At 46.8% G+C, this 13918-nt stretch overlaps 1 protein-coding gene across 1 annotated transcript in view; it reads left to right on the top strand.

Annotated features, from left to right (window-relative positions):
* The first annotated feature begins 8995 nt into the window (after nucleotides 1–8995).
* Nucleotides 8996–13918, top strand: part of npas1 (neuronal PAS domain protein 1) — a 57364-nt gene continuing 52441 nt past the window's right edge. Inside the window, exons 1-3 of the mRNA XM_035384118.1 lie at nucleotides 8996–9073; nucleotides 11034–11194; nucleotides 13737–13842. The gene's annotated coding sequence lies outside the window, so the exon portion shown is untranslated. The remainder of the gene's footprint in view (nucleotides 9074–11033; nucleotides 11195–13736; nucleotides 13843–13918) is intronic.

Genomic DNA, 13918 nt, shown 5'->3' with positions numbered 1-13918 from the left:
CGCACACACACACGCACACACACACACACACACCCCTACACACACACACACACACACGCTCGTACACACACACACACATGCACACGCACACATACACACGTGCACAGGCAAGCAAACACGCACTCACCCCTACACACACACGTACACACACGCGCGCACACACACACACGCGCGCACGCACACACACAGGAACTCTGGAGAAGTTTGCGAGTCGCGAGTTCACGCATGTCCCTCGGCGTTCCTCCTTCCTCCCGCTCACTGTGGTCCGGAGCGCTCCCGCTCTGTGGCTCCGCCCCTGGCCGGCGTTTCGGGGGGCGAGGCGGGGCGGGGCCAGTCCGGTTCGTGCTGCGGCGCTCCTGGGATTACGAGCCCGAAACCGGACTCTTCGCTACGGACGTTTGGGCTAACGGGGGCGAAGGTGTGCTCGGACCGCCGATGACCTTTAAACTTTGAACTTTGACCCCCCTCTGGCTCCTGCGTTGGGCTCTTCAGTTCCCCTCTGACCCGTGACTCCACCCCCAGAATTTGGCGCTCTTTGCATGGGGCGCAAGGCGTTGTCGGAGCCTGTGAGGAGGGAGATACTGTGGTACTGTGGGGGGGGGGGGGCGGCTCAGGGGTGGACTGTTCTTAACCCGAGGGGTTCATTCTGGCTCTTCCTTTGGTCTGTGCTCCACCGGCCCAAAATATGAACACAGACGCAATCCTGACCCCCCCGAAACCCCCGTCCGGCCGAACCCGCTTTCACAGAAGAGGGGGCTGGAGCGCAGAGTGCGGGACCTTCTCTGGGCCCCCTGTAGGAGGACGGGTCGGCCCACGGATCGAAGCGTGCCTCCTCCTCCTCCTCCTCCTCCATCACTTCATCCGCTGCCTGAAGACGGCCTGCATGAAAGGCTCTTATTTTCATTTCTTCTTGTTTTTGCCCCCCCCCCCCCCCCCCCAGATTTGCTTCCATTTGCCCCACCATGCTTTTTTAAAAATCTCTGATGTTTGGAATTATGGGATGGATCAGTCGACAGGGTTATCCAATGCTGCCCTCTCGTATGCCAGGTCTAGTGGCGTGTTCCAGACCATGTGATCAAACGCACAGGAAGTTGCGGCCTCCTGCGTCGATTCTCACAGGCTTCCTTGGTCAGGGACTTCGTAGCTAGCTGGGGAGTGGGGGGGGGGAGGGTGGCGTTTGGGACAGGGTACGGGTGCAAGTAAGACATGCACTTTAATGGCCTCAGAACATTACCACAGACGCTTGAGGAAACGGGACGTCCCGGCTGAGACGGCCTCCAAAAGTGTCCCCTGTCCCGGCCCGCTGGGCGCGGCGGGGTTCCTGTTCCTGTTCCTGTTAATATCTGAAGCACGGTGTTCTGGGGCCCAGCGTCCAGCCTCGGTGTTGATAAGCCGGCCGATGTGCGTGTGGATGTGCGTGTGGATGTGCGTGTGTCCGTGTGTGCGGCAGGGTTCGTTCAGCACCTCCCTAACACATCCGCTCAGCAGCAGAGCAGGGGGAGATGGGAGAGGTCACGCCGCTCGGCTAGCTTCGGCCTATGGGCAGATAAGAAGGTCCTGGTGATTTAAATCGCATTGGTGGTGTTGTTCAGCGACATTTTTTTTGAGGGGGGGATAATGCACTGAAAATATGTCTGCAGGTTGTGGGGGTTTTCAATCCACGGATTGCACCGGGAGCGCTGTGGCGGGCGGAATTGTGTCTGCGAATTGAGGAGGCCAGGTTTGGTCTGATTGAGGTTGCCATGGTGACTACGGACGGAGGGAGGGAGGAGCCACCGGAATGACGTTGGAGAAACAGGAAGTCAGGAACACGAAGAGGAAGGTGGAGCGCAGTGTAAACATTAAGCTGTGCCTGATTTGTTTTTGTTGTCCGGGCCAGGTACACGCAGAAGAGCAGCAGTCGGTGCGCAGGGCTCATGCGTTGCGTTTGTCAGCAGGGTGTGTGTGTGGCGTCTGCGGAGGTGTGTGCGGTAGAGCAGAGCCGGCGGGAGGGTGGGCCGCTCGCCTCTCAGCCTGAGGCTCGCTGTGCAGGTTCCTGCGCAGACGGCGGCGTTCAGTCGGCTGGTCTCCACGGCGCCCGTGACTCAGGTTACAGTCAAAAACTTTTTAAAAATAAAATTTAAAAAAAACCTGACATCCCACAATGCATCTGCAGCCGGCGAGCCGCAGGGCCTGAGGTCTGAAGGGTGGCGATCCGCGGACCGCACCCGGGAGGCAGAGACCTTGCGCCGAGCGTGTCAAAGGGCGTTTCCACAGCAACAGGGTCGGCACTCACCTTTGCCTTATTCGGGCTTGTTGGGCAAGGCGGGGCTCACCTGCGGGCGGTGAGAGTGGCACCGGCGGGCGACGCCAGCGTGGCGTCAGGGGGCTTCCCCCGGCACCTGTGAGAGGAAACAGAGCCGCTGGCGTCTGAGGCTTCCGGAAAGGCCTCTGTCCCTTCCGCCCCACGGAGTTGATCGTCAGCAGTTTAATGATTAAAAGCCCGTGGTTGAAACCGAGAGAGAGAGCGAGAGAGAGAGGGAAGGAAGGAAGGAAGGAGAGAGAGAGGAGGGGAAAATCGCGCAATGGAATCGATAGTCGGAGGGTGACGGGCTGATCCAGCTCAGATTCGGCCCAGGCGGGAGTCTGTAGAGGCCGCCCTGCCGTTTGATCCTAAAAGCCCCAATTAAAACGAACCCCGCAGCTCGGAGCAGGCTGGCTGCAGAGCGCATGAGTGCAGTACAGTCGTCTGGATAACTTGGCGGAAAAAACTCCGTTTGAAAAAAAGAAAAAGAAAAGGAAGCTACGTCGAATGTGGGCCAGTTTAAGATGGACTCCGGTTTCCAGGGTTAAACGCAGGACCCGTTAAACTGCTGGTTCTCTCTGCTTCTTGGCATCGAGTGATTGTGTGTGTGTGTGTATGCGCGTGCACGTGTGTGTGTGCGCGTGTGTGTGTGTCAGTGATTGTGCGTGTATCCTTAGCACTAGCCTGCGGGTCCATTCACCTTTGCTGTCTCATTCTTCATTAAAAAAAAAGAATTGGTGCAGTTGCCCCAGCAGCCTTTGCTCAGACATTGCACAACTGTAATGAGAGAGAGCTCTCCGCTGCCACCTGCTGTCAGACGTGTGCTCCGCAGCCTCCACTCCTTGCAGGAAAGGAGCAGCACTATAGGTCACTCAAATCCAGCATGCCATTGTAGATATTCTCGACACTGCATTATCCAGAAAGCATTGAGTGGAGGTGAGCCGTTAGATTAGCTGACCTATTTTTCTCACAAGTCTCTTCTCACCGCCATGTTAAACACACAGTAACCCAGATTGAGCCTAGAGAACTGGGCTGTGTAATCCCTGGCAGAGCCAGTCTGCCCAGTACTGAAACTACGACTGTGTTGCTTAATTTTTTTTTTTTTTTTTTTTTTTTTTTTTTTTTGAATAGCCTGGTGTTTGATTAACATTACATAACAAGGGAGCTTGTTGTGACCTGGAACAGGTGGGACTGGAATCTGATTGGTCATGCTGTGCCAAGCCTGAGCGCATACTTTGATTCCTCTATTGGCTTACCATGCTGTTGTCCCACATATTCGGTGAACAGTTGCCAGCGAGAGAAGACCAAGCAAAAGTCACACTCTGAGGCATGGCTGTTTTGCATAGTTCATTCTGATATTAGGGCTGTGGACATTCCTCTTAAATTAGTGAAAAAATGCACAGTGAAATTAATGAGTTGTGGAACAAGAGGAATTCACACACAATTCACACAACCCCCCCCCCAAATTAATTGTGTTTATTATTGTATTATCCTGTCTCTATTATTATGCCTGTGGTCTTTATTGGGGTGATTCACACCTTTAACGTTCCTGTATGACATTATCCAGTAGCCCAGATGCTGCTGTGGTGGAATTCCATATTTTGATCCGGTCTTGGCCTCGCTAGAAGCCCCCCTGCCTTCAGGACCGTGGAGGCCAGTGTAATAAATCTGTTCCTGTCCTGTGTGAACAGCATTCCGGAATTAAGGAAGTCCCTTCCCGTAAAGCTCTGGAACGCCTCAATGGAATTTGGGGTTCTATTCAGAGCTCTGCTGTTTGTCCTGTCAGCCGGCTAGCTAGCCCAGAATTCCTCGGCACTCTCAGCCCGGAAAGCTGTTTCATTGATTTCTGAGATCAGAGTTTTCGCATTGGCTCTACAATATAGAGGCATATTTGGGAGATTTTTTAATGGGATTTTTCTGCTGGGGAACGTTGGGAAATGGCACTTTTTCATTTTGTATTTAGAAAAAGATTTTGTTGTGGCCTCACCACAAAATGAAATTGGGAAGGTTGTGTATGTGAATGCGTCAGAGATGGTAACATGGAAAATGTAGCCTGTGTCAATCTGAGCGGCTGGTCCCTTCGTACATGTCCTGTGTCCAGGGTTCGAGCCTCTGCACCGACACTGACTTCAGGCCCGACCCTGAGTTTGTCGTTCGAATCCAAACCGCCTTCCTGCTAATGAGTTCAAAATGGCTGCTCTTCTCTGGGGGAACGGCGTCTGATTTCGGGCGAGGGTGAGCCACGGAGCTTCGCCCCGTCTGCGCACATATCTCCCCACGCGCTCGCAGCCCCGCTGGACGTCCTGCCCGACCCCCGGCCCCCGTGGGCACACCGCTTGCGCCAAACCCGTGTGTACCGCTCTCCGAATCGCAGGGTCCCCGTGGCTCTTACTTGAAGAAACTGTGCTTGCTTTTTCAAGCAGAAGAGAGAAGCCGCCTCCGCTGGTCTCCCCCCGCCCGTTTTTAAACACCGCTCTGAGCACAGTTTAGTCTTTATTTTGGGGGGTAGTGAGGTATGTTGGGTTTGAAGGGAAAGGGGGGGGTGACATTTAGGAGACGGGGTTGGGGTTGGGGCAAATTCTGGTACTTGTGTTTGAATGCCCTCTACGCATTCTCTGTGTGTATATCAATGCATTAACACTAAACAGACTCGGCTGAGGAGAAGACGGCGCTACAAGGGGCAAGAGGGAGAAAATGAACGACAAAAATGGAAAACAATTGTATTGAAAAAAAAAAAATGTGACATTGGTTCAGCAATCTTATGTGGCTGCATCACTTTGTTTTTCTTTATTTTTGCAACAATGGTGACAGATTGTCTGTTAAGTTAAATGAAAAAAAAAACAAGCAAACTATATTCAAATGGTTGTTTATTTGTATGTTAGGGGTCTAACACTCTGCCCTTTAGTCGATGGTGATAGAAAACATTTCTTTTAATGTTTTATTTTAATAATTAAAAAAAGACCATTTTTTAACAATTTTGTGAATGGTGTTGAGGCCAATTCAGTATAGTGCATGATTTAAGACCAAGCCAGTGGGAGCAGCCTGCTGCTCTCAATATTTAAAAAAAATAATAAAAAAATAAAATGATGAAAAAATAAAAACGAAAAAAAAAAATAAATGAAGTAAAACAAAAAGATACATCAACAAAAAATCATGTTATTTGCTAAAAGTATCGTACTTTGTCTCAATGGGAATGGTGTACAAACATTAAGGCCTTATGTGACCTGTATTATAGTTAATAAATCAATCTTGTAAAGTCTGCCTCCTGTCTGTCTTTCTGTTATCTTTTTTTTTTAATGGTGCCCTCTGTTTTTGTGTTCCATCTAAGCTCTTGGTATGTTGGGAAAGTCAAATATAGTTTAGTTTATAGTTTTATTAACCTCCACAGTCACAGGTAGTGGTATTGAATTTGTTGCCATATCTGTGTCTTAATTGCCTCTTTGCTGTAGTAGTCCTTTATTATACCGTGCCTCAACTATGGTTTGTTTTAATTGTCTCTCTATGAGCTGCATATAGTGGACAGAATGCTGATGGGTAGTGCAGTCCACAGCTGGATATGGGGTTTTGTACTCAAGTTAGCCTTGGACTACAGTTCCCATCAGCATCTCAGGTGGTAGGTTCCCCTGAAACTTTCCCTCAAAACAGAACAGCAGCCAGCACTGTTTAAGTAAGCATTCAGACTCAGCGAATACTAGCGTAACTTCATTGTCATATCTCTTAGAAAATGTGCCCTTTGACAGTTATTGTGAAAATAAAATTGCTGATCCTTTTTGTAAAACTACTGATATATACCCCAGGAACAAAACCTGTTCAAAGGAAACAAGATTGCTCAAAATTGTCCCTCTGAGTTATCAAAAATACAGTGGTGCTTATTTTAATACATTTAAAAAACAACCTTATGGATTCGAAATTTCAATTTTTAAGAGGATAACATAAATAACAGACTCAAGTCATATTTTATATATTGATTATTTTACAGAATTTTAACAAACCCAAAAATCATTGTATGCAGAAGCAAACCTCTATTCAGTAATGTGTGGCACCTTCTTTAGCAGTGATGGCTTCAACCAAAGGTTTCCTGTAGTTACTAATCAGTCTCATGTCCTTTGAGGAATTTTTGACCTTTCCTCCTTACAGAACTGCTTCACCTTTTCAGATTTATGGGCCGTCTTGCATCAACAACTCACTTCAGGTAAAAACCTAATATTTCTCCTGGGCTGAGGTTTGCACTTTGTCTTGGCCTATCCAAAAGAAAGAGAAATCCATGGTAACCAACCCTGTTCCTGGAGATCTACCGTCCTGTAGGTTTTTATTTAAACCCTAATTTGACACCACTGACTACTAATTAGCAGATGAACATGATCTTTGGCTGTTGAATGAGGTGTGCGTTGTTAGGGTTGAAGTGAAAACCTACAGGACGGTAGATCTCCAGGAACAGGGTTGGTTACCACTGCCTTAAACTGTAGCCATAAAAGTACCGGAAAAGAACTGGGTGAGGTTCGCAAAGCACCGCCCGTACCTGGGTAGAGCTCAGAACTGCTGTACCCAGGAAACCGCAATATGACAATTTATTGAAACTTCACCCTGTAATTTTTCTGCTATAATTTAAGCTGGCCGTTTCATTGCTAGGAGACAAATATTTCGACCACTCCAATAACCGTGTAACTTAAAAAGCAATCATTTGAAATGGTCCAATTCTGCGAATTGAGAGTTGTTCCAGGTAATATTGAAGAAGCCTATTTGCTGATCATTCAACCGATATGGCCAGCGGCTGCATGGATCCTTTTTTATTCGTCATTAATCCTGTACCATTATTTGTAAGCCAAATTAAAATGAGTCCTTTGTGAATTGATGGGCAGGTTTCCAGTTAATGTTATTGGATCAGTGCTGGCTCAGCTTCAAAAACGAGCGTGAGCAGAACTCCAAAGCCAGCCCTTTATTTTATGTGTGTGTTGGAGATAAGATGACAAGACCCATTTTTGAGTTTAAAAAAAAATAGATTTTACTCGGGCAACAGAGGCAATGCGTAGCCTGAAATGTAAATTAACGCTGCTCAGAAAAGGAAACTTGTGGAGGGTCGATAACAAAATATATGGCGAAAGCCTAAATATATTGTGAAAGCCAATGCCAAAATGTCATGTCTCGCGACTAATAATGTGACTTACTGCTTGTGAACTGTGCAGTTGAGACAAACATGCTAAATATTTTTGTATGCTTCTGCAGTTACTGCATTTGCTCAATACTTCAATACCCAGGAAAGATTTTGCAGTCATAAACAAATAATTAGCATTATTTGCGCTCCATATGATTTATTTGTGGATCTGCCCCAGCAGATCCACAAATAATTTGTCCTCTTGTAGATTTTCTGTAATGTTTAAGATCGTTTTCTTGCTTCGGCTTCCGCTCGCGCAACGATGGCCTGATGTTTTACAGAATATTTCTATGTAACTGATTTCCTGGTTCCCTCAATAATGGCAAGTCATTAAGATCCAGGGGCAGAAACGCACTGTGATTGACAGCTAAAATAAGGTCATCTTCCTGCCAGGTAGTTTCTGGCTTTGCTCAGAAAGATCCGTTTTTGATTCATCCATCCTGAGAATATTGTTCAGGAAATCTACAGGATCATCCAGGCTGTCTTTTTGCAAACTTTATACAAGCTCTTCTTGGAGCGCTAGGGTTTGCTCTTTGCAGGAGCTTCCACTAACCCCATTGGCTTGCAGCTTGCATATTGTTGAGGTGTGAACACTGACATCAGCTGCAGCAAGGCAGCCCTGCAGACCCTTAGATGTGGTTCAGGGGTTCTCCGGTCTGATCGTTCTTGCTGCTTCGTGGGACCATTTTGAAGGTCGTTCGCATTTATGTACATCGGGGCTGCCCAGCCCTGTCCCTGGACATCTGCCATCCTGTAGGTTTTCACTCAAACCCTAACAAAGCACACCTCATTCAACATATAGAGATCATGCTGAGGTGCTAATTAGCGGAATCAGGTTTGCTAAAATAAGGTTAAAATGAAAACTACGGGACAGCGGGGGCTCTTTCCAATTGCATATTATACTTTCTTGCATCCTTCCCGTGTGTCCTTTCTTCGCTTCCTTAGCTCCACCCAACAGGATGCATGGAAAGGATGAAAGAATGTAGGAATGGAGGAAACGTTTATTAGGCAAATGGAATGTCCTTGTTTAGTCAATCAGTTTGAACCCACGTCAGTTACAGTTATGGCAGATGGGGAGACGTGAATCCACAGGTTTATCATTTATACATCACACGTTCCAAAAAATTACTTCCACAGAGGATGCACTCGTATTTCCTTGCTCAGGCATCCTTCAGGAGTCTCCTAGCTACTTCAAGGAATATTTGACGGTTTGGAATGTCCTTAAAGATGGTGGACCTTTATCGATTTCCGGGTCAGGCGAGGACTGAGGAGACGATGGATAAAATAAGCCCTAGATCACCGGGAACGGGCTTGCAGGCTTGGACAGCCCTGATATATGTCACTGTGGCCTTAAATCAGTGGTCCTCAGTCCTGCCTGGAGAGCCGTGGGGTCCGCTGGCTTTCACTGTTGCTCAGCGCAGCGCAGCAATTGATCAGTTAAAGCGGTTGATTACAAAGCTAACTCAAGTCACCTGGGGCCTGCATCATGATGCAGGATTACTGAGTTAAACCCAGAACAGCTTTTTACTTCAGACCATGTTCCAGAGTGGGAGGGTTCTGTGTTTTACTCAGTGGAGTTGTCTAGTGATCCTGCTTTGTTTCTTGGGTCTGAATCAGCAGGCTCATCAGGATTGAGGGTAAGTCAAATGTTCTCCATTTGAAGACAGTTTGTCTCTCAATTAACTGATGTTTTGCAATGGTTTTCTATCCCACGCCAGTCCAATGAGCATTTGCAGCTCATCAGGAGGTTCTATGAGGTCTCTGGATGAAATGCAATTTGAGGTTCACTTATACATGTGCATGCACTGATGCTTATTTACCAATCTTACTTATATTGACTTGAATCAATTCCTCTAAAACAGGGATCTCAAACTGAAATCCTGATGGGCTGCTGTGTTTGCTGGTTTTCGATGTGTCCCTGCACTTAAGTGCTTAATTTAAGTCTGATTGGCTGAAGAGCCTGCACGGCTTGTTCCCAAGGCCCAAATTGGCTGCTGATTGAAAGCCACAGAAAGCAGCAGAGACTGCAGCCCCCCAGGACTGGAGTCTGAGACCCCTGCTCTAAAGCCAGTGGTCCGCAGACTTGGTCCTGGGCCCCCCCGTGTGTGCCGGTTTTTTCTCCAGTCAATCTCCTCCTCAATTAAGGATGTTGAATGTGTTCTTTATAAATGTTTTCCATAGACTTATTAGCACAATGCAGATTTGCCCCATTATAATTAGTTTTGTCTTTGAATTCTTAAATGTCTACAAAATGGTTCCTTTTAGTAGCCAAGTGTCTACTTTTTTTTAACCTCTTTTTATATATAATCACTTGCAATATAGCACAATGTGAATTTGGGACTTATTTTTCATGTCATGGACTATTTCTGGCATAATGTGGTTTAAGGGGGTAAATAATCCCGCAAAATATGAAAACCATAACAATAAATGAGCAGCTCAGTAACATTCTGGGATTGCAATTGTGGGCCAAGTTTGAGAACCACTGCACTGAAGAGCATGCAGGATGTGTAAAATTAAATATAAATCCTTTCCTTTTATAAAGACTTCTGTCGCTTGTACAATTTCACCGTAAAAACGTGAACATTTAGAATGACTCTGGGGGGGGTTCGCACACGTTAAAGTGGCCCTGTAATGGGATTGGCCCAGTGCTGACTGTGGCCGGGACTCCCGCAGGGTGGCGTATAATTGGCTGAAGCGTTGCTCTGGGAAAGAGGCGGCTGCTCAGATCAGATGAGCACCTGCAGTCTGCCTGAATCAGCTGCGTACATACTGCAGTCCTCCAGCGCGGCGGCTGCACGGCTCAGGTGGGGGACCGCAGGTAAAGGATAAGCCATCGTCGGATACGCTACGTCGGATAAGCTAAAGAATAAGCTACGTTGGCTACATGTGTTTTCGGGGGAGGCTCGCAGGTCTGAGCTCCGCTGAGTTTAGAGGGAGTTGCAGCGATGGGAGAGGCCTAAACATTTAATTGTAAATGTTGTACATTGGGGAAAAAAATAAATAAATAAAAAATAGCAGAACAAATGGAATGGAAGTAACTGATACTTTGGGAATTCATCATGTGGCTTTTTCCATCAATATATATATATATATGTGTGTGTGTGTGTGTTTTAATGTAAATCAGTTTTCTTTCTATTATATTATATATATATATATATATATATATATAATGTATATTTGGAGGAGGGGGGCGTGTACCTAGCACCGTACACAGAAAAGGTTTCTAAACATGATCGGTTATATAAGGATTTTGACCAATATTTTAATAATTCATTTATTATAGGAATAACGAAGTCTGATAGAGTTCCACACGCATCTGTCGCACTCCATATTCCCTAAAAACTGTGGTGTCTTGGCACATTGCTACCACTAGGCGGCACTCTTGTCTTACAAATAGACATTGTTGAACTAAGTCTTACTGCCTCTTTGTACACGGAGAATTGATTGAAATTGACGTTAACTGGTGTCCACCTAGATTTCACAGAGGTGATATTAATAATAATCAGGGCTGTAGCACAAAATTCTGGGCCCTATACATAAGCAGTCTCTGTGGTCCCCCTTCCTCTCTTGATCCATGTCTCTCATGCACCAATCCAGGCTTTTTGAGGGCCCTCCCCCCATTCGGGCCCTGGGTAGTCAGTCCCACTTTTTCCCCCCACTACAACGCCCCTGAAGGTACGACCAGCACAAGCCACCAGACCCCGATTCGAGCCTGATCGGTTTCATCGATGATTTTTGGAAACCCCATTTCCCTCAAGGTTGGTATTGATCCTTTGGTGTTGCGATGGTATTTTACTATCGATAGTTACCTCGATTGATGAAGACACCCGGGGGGCTATTGACCACCTGAAAGTGAGATGGTCATATTGATGTATGTGTTTCGATGTGGGGGGAGGATCTAATGAACAGAGGTCTCGTGGTCAAAGAAAGACCCACTTGACCAAAATTTGCATCTCCAGTTAGAAGAATCTGCAGTGGAATCTAAATGAGTAAAATCTCATTTTTGAGCAACCCAAATTCATTCATTCATTCATTAAACCAGCTAATCAGATTTGATGCTCAGTGTATCTAAAGGAACTGCATTGTGAGGTGTGCACCTCGACTGAGAAGTGTCAGGTTATTGGGTTAAATACAAAACAGTTTGGAAAACATTATTCGGTAAAACAGTGCTCAATTGACTTTGGGTGAGTAGAGCTGCTTCCTACGAGTTTAGCAAGTCATAAAGATGAAGGTTAATTATGCCTTCAGATTTCACAGTTTGGTCCAGTCACAGGCTCCCCCCGCCTTGCATTACAGTTCCTGAGCTCTGGGTCCTCCAGTGACTGAGCTAGGAACAGAATATCCACCCCTAATCCTGACCTCAGTCCTTTCGTGTAAATGGTGTGTGCTGATCTCAGATCATTGCTGGGAACAGGATGTCTGCAAATGTCTATTTTGAGCGCTGATGGCATTGTACATGGAGGGAGGGATCATGGGGGTTAGTAGTTTGCCATCTATACAGGACAGAAGGTTGCAGGATTTATGTTTTGTTTGACAATACCGTTGTATGGTATTGAGTAAGACTTCATCAAAATTTCCTTCATAGACGCCTACCTTATATTGAGGGTTTGTTTAATGCAGAGCTGGTTCTAGGCATTGGTGACCAGAATGGTCACCTTGGGCCGCAAATCCATATGAGGGGCGTCGGGGGACTGTAAAGCAAAGGGAAGAGAAAACAAATCCATGTGTTGCGTCCATAACAGTTGGCTCCCGTGCTTACCAGTCCACAGTCACTAACTTACAACCCCCCCTCCCCCATCCCCACCCTCCCAAGTTTGTAATCATGCCAAGGATAGCAGAAAGACAAGGGCTGTGCCTGGTTTGATGTATGAACTGCCTTTCCATTCAAAAAAGAAGTGATGCATCCTGATTTAGCGTCTATTGTAGATTGTATGAAACCAGCGCTAACTGTTAATGTGGTCCGCTAGCATCTCCATTTCTGGGGATGCTAGTCGTCACCCTGTCCTGCACCCTCGCAGTTCCTAAACTGGCGGTCAGAGGTCATGAGAGGTGTTGCAGTGGACTGCAAGACGACATTGAAAAAAAAAATGTATAAAATGTACTTTCCATTTTTAAAAAAGTGAAAAACTGAGCAAATTGCTCCTTCTGCGTTATTTACAACTTCAAAAACAGTTTAATAGCACAGTTGATCACATCTGGCTAAATTTTAATAAGCATGTAAACAATTGCATTTGCTCGTCAGGCAGACTCTGGAAGTTTGGGACATGCGGCATGGATACAGGGTTACCCTGACAACAGTAAATGCAGTGGCGGTGTGGGTCACATGACCGGGTGACAGACGGAGATTGGTCCGGAGGTGTCGTGGTCAGCGAGCTTCTGGCCAGTGATCCTCGTGCTCGGTTAGCTCCGTCCGTGGACTCCCGGCAGAAGTGACTCGGCTGTTTGACAGCGTCGATGAGTCAGTGGGGATGTGTTTGAGCTGATTTCATGTCTTCTGTTGGCACGGAAAAGTCCGGCAATCAAACGCAAAAATATTGTGTTTGTTTTTACTCTGTTTGATTATACTGTTGGTCCATCAAGTCTGTGTTGGTCCATCACTGTAATTTCGATTTTGTCATTAGATTTTTTAAAAAGCGATAATTCAATATTTAAAATGTTATATGAAATATAATTGAAATTTTTAATGTTATTTTTCAAATGACAGATTAAATATAAAGAGTGTACAGTCAATGATTTCACATCGGATGAATACGCCGACAGACATTTTGTTTTGAGCCCTCCTTGGCTGCGCTGTGTTTTGTTGGGTCAGGTGAGCGTTTCGTTTCGTAGCATTCGCACAACGTTTATATAACGTTTGTGGCACTCTGAAATTGTGTGTGTACGGCACGTCCTGTCGATCAGCCCAGAAGGCCCCCGGTTCGGAGGCCCCTTCATGCGTGTCTGACAGTTTCAGGTTAGCCTCCTCCCCCCTCCCCCCTCCCCCTCCCCGCCCCGGAGGATAGCGCTCAGATCCAGGCGTTTGAGCCCCAAAGCCTACCCATAATCCCTGGCATCGATCGCCCTGAGAATTTCCTCTGGCTCTCAGCAGGCAGCCGCCGCGAACGAGGCGCTCGGGTCCCTCCCTCCGCTCCTTTCCCAAACTCCTGGCCGCGCGGAAAAAACCTGAGGCGTGAGGCCGGCCAGCTGACATCAGCCCCCGTCCCGAGCTCCCAACGCTGCCGCCCAACGTGTAGTTGTTTATGTGCCTGGCTGTGGAGCGCCACTTCAGTCCTCCATTCCTTAATGCTTTGTGTTTTACAGGAGGTGATGCTGAGCAAGGACATTGGATGGGACTCTAGTTCCCAGAATCCATTGCACTGACAATAGTCACAGATTGTGTAGACTCCTCAGATAACTCCTGATTCAGGTGGGTAACCACAGCCGTTGGTTCTCTCGTAAAGTACAGAACGCTCATTGCCACAGTATTGGCTTTGGTTATGTCT

The sequence above is a fragment of the Anguilla anguilla genome, chromosome 12 (assembly GCF_013347855.1).
Source record: "Anguilla anguilla isolate fAngAng1 chromosome 12, fAngAng1.pri, whole genome shotgun sequence".
Taxonomy (NCBI): domain Eukaryota; kingdom Metazoa; phylum Chordata; class Actinopteri; order Anguilliformes; family Anguillidae; genus Anguilla; species Anguilla anguilla.
The sequence above is the reverse complement of the archived record's forward strand: the minus strand, read 5'-3'. Positions and strand labels throughout refer to the sequence as shown.